This window comes from Limulus polyphemus, unplaced genomic scaffold (assembly GCF_000517525.1).
Source record: "Limulus polyphemus unplaced genomic scaffold, Limulus_polyphemus-2.1.2 Scaffold77941, whole genome shotgun sequence".
NCBI classification, from domain to species: Eukaryota; Metazoa; Arthropoda; class Merostomata; order Xiphosura; family Limulidae; genus Limulus; species Limulus polyphemus.
Window position 1 is genome coordinate 1 of NW_013743537.1, and position 2,820 is coordinate 2,820.

At 36.7% G+C, this 2,820-nt stretch overlaps 1 non-coding gene across 1 annotated transcript; it reads left to right on the forward strand.

The window, feature by feature from the left end:
- The first annotated feature begins 1,213 nt into the window (after positions 1–1,213).
- Positions 1,214–1,286, forward strand: Trnav-uac. Its single transcript has one exon. It is a non-coding gene; the product is annotated as a tRNA-Val (tRNA).
- The last annotated feature ends 1,534 nt before the right edge of the window (positions 1,287–2,820 follow it).

The following is a 2,820-nucleotide window of genomic DNA, read 5'->3' on the forward strand; positions in this document are numbered from 1 at the left end:
CATTTAGATTCGATTTCTGACACTGGTGAGTATGTTATTGCTCAGGGTTTTGAGGGTGGCTGTGTTAATGTTCCTCTTCATAACATTTATTTAGCATCAGACCTAGTTTCGGGACCAGTTGTGGTTGTGGTAAGACCTACTCTGCCAATTAAGGGTGTATCATTGCTGTTGGGAAACGACTTGGCTTGAGGAAAAGTTGTTGCCGAACCTAAAATTACTGTTTTATCTAAGGATGATGATGTGTTTCCCTCATGTGCGGTGATTCGAGCTCAGGCTAAGAAATTAAGCCGAAAACAAATAATAGACATGGATTCAGGGGACGATATTATATATTTGTCTCAGACATATATTGGATCCGACAAGGATTTTGTAGATAATTGTCCTACTTATGATTCCTCGGTGAGGGATCTGATTTACCCAGTGAAGTTCCATTTACTAAAAGTAAACTGATCACTGAGCAAGAAAAAGATCTGCAGATTTCTTCACTATTTAAATATGAACTCCCAAAAAGATGAACTGGAGAAATTCACAAATGGCTATTTTGTCAAAAATGGTGTGCTTAAGAGGAAATGGAGACCACCAGATGTGCCAGCTTCAGAGGACTGGGCTAGTGTTTACCAAATCGCTCTGAAATATTGAAAGTTGCCCATGAACTCCCGATGGGAGGTCATTTAGGTGTCAACTAGACATGTGACAAAATGTCTGCCACGTATCGAATCTGTGACATTCCGTGACTTAGGTCGACGTGATAACAACCACGTTACAAACACTTGAAGAGGAGTTGGGGGAAATGTTCTTACAGTGTTCATTCTTTAATCTTATTTTTAAATAATATTTTCTTTTAGGTATTCATTAATGAAGCATTAAAGAATGCTATCAATCACTAGAGTGGTGAAAATAACAGCCGATCTTTTATTTTGCTTTCTGGCAAAAGAGAAACCTAAGACTGAAATATGTAATGTTTCAACATAATTTAAGTTTGTTTGTTTTAGTGCAAATCTACATAAAGGGGCTCTATCCACCGAGTGTATCGAAACCTTGTAGCATTGCGCTTAAAAACAAAAACCAGCTGGATATAACACATATTTTTAGTTTAACATCCAGTACTCTATGAAATGATACCCATGAACTCTAATAACTTTATAATGCACATACAATACAAATGAGAGCTTTCTTCAGTTTAGAAACGAAATTATAAAAATGACTTAAATAAGTGCTTGTGGTGTAGTGGTCATCACATTCGCTTTACACGCGAAAGGTCCCAGGTTCAATCCCTGGCAGGCACAAAGTGTATTTTTAGATTAGCGCGTTCTGCTGTCTCAGAGTACAGACGTGTTTTTTATCAGTTCTGATTTCATGTTTAGTTAGTTACTTACTCTTCTTGTTTTATCGCGTTGTGTAGTTTTTGTTTGTGATTTTAAATGTGGAAGTTTCTGGACTTGGTTTATTAAGTCCAGAGCTTCTGATGAAGCTGGATTTTTCAATATGGTTTTATAGAAGATATGAAAATAACAGTGTTTGTGGATTCTCCTAAAATTAATCAAGGACAGCTTGTGCAAGCTGTTATTTCTCAGTTTTGTTCTGCTTCTGTTTCATCTACTGTCATTTATCCGGGGGACTATGAGGTTACATTTATATTAAGTGACTATGTTGAATTTGTTGTACATTCATGGCAAATAACTCACTGATGAAAGCCTTATATCTAAGTTACATACAGAGGTCACAGTGGAGAACTATTCGATAATGGAGATGGATCGTGGTGTTCTTCTTGGACCTGCTACCTTAGATGATGAGATTATTCGATCACGCTCTTTGTCGGATCGTGGTAAAGTTTGTATTGCAGGTGCTAGTGAACAATCTAAAAGTTTGTTTACTGATTATGATCCTAGATTTCCACCACTGGAGGAAAAGGTCGACGGTTAGTCTACTTCTTCATCTCCTACAACTACTATGAATGAAGTCTGTTCCTCGCGCCGTTTGAAATACGCAGAAGTGGTGTATATGGAAGTGAGGACTTCGCCCAGTTGTAAGAAAAGAGGTTTTGAACTTTTTAGTATTTTCCGGAGTGAGACTTGTCTATCTCTTGAGATATATAGTTTTATATATTGTTATTTAAGCAAAAGTACACCAGGCTATCTACTGTGTCTACCGCAGTTCATCGATTTTAGCGTTGTAAATCCATAGACTTACCGCTGTCCCATTGGGGGGCAGAAATAATGATACTAAATAGTAAATTTCTCAAATTCTCATATCCACCTGTAAGTCCGTAAACTTACCGTTAACCCATCGTGGTACTCTGACATAAATAGATCTCTTTCACTGTTTATGCTATTTCATGAAAGTGAACTAGGAATGTATTTTGGTGGAAAGAATATTTATTCAAGCCCTTTATGTAATGCCAGATTTCTCGCAATCCTCGTTATAATGTGAAATTTCGAAAATATATCTATACACCGTGGGCCAACAAGGTACTAGAAGCTAAGACATGTTAAAAGTTACCATCATGTCGGATGTATGGAAACTTGTAACAGTTTTAACATGTGTCTCGTAGCTACAATGCTCACTATAGAACAAAAGATAAAACTATTGCTAGAAACCAAGGAGTGGCACAAGAAACATGAAATTTTATACTTGTGATGTAATTGTACTTGACCAATATAAATCTTCCTCTCCGTGGCCATAATAAAACCGGATAAAACAGTGAAGTCTTTCTTACAGCTATTTAGCTTACTGTATCAAAGCTAATCTCCATGTATACCTTGTCTAAATCTCAAATTAATATTATTCTCGCCAATGATGAGATTGTTCGTATGTGACAAT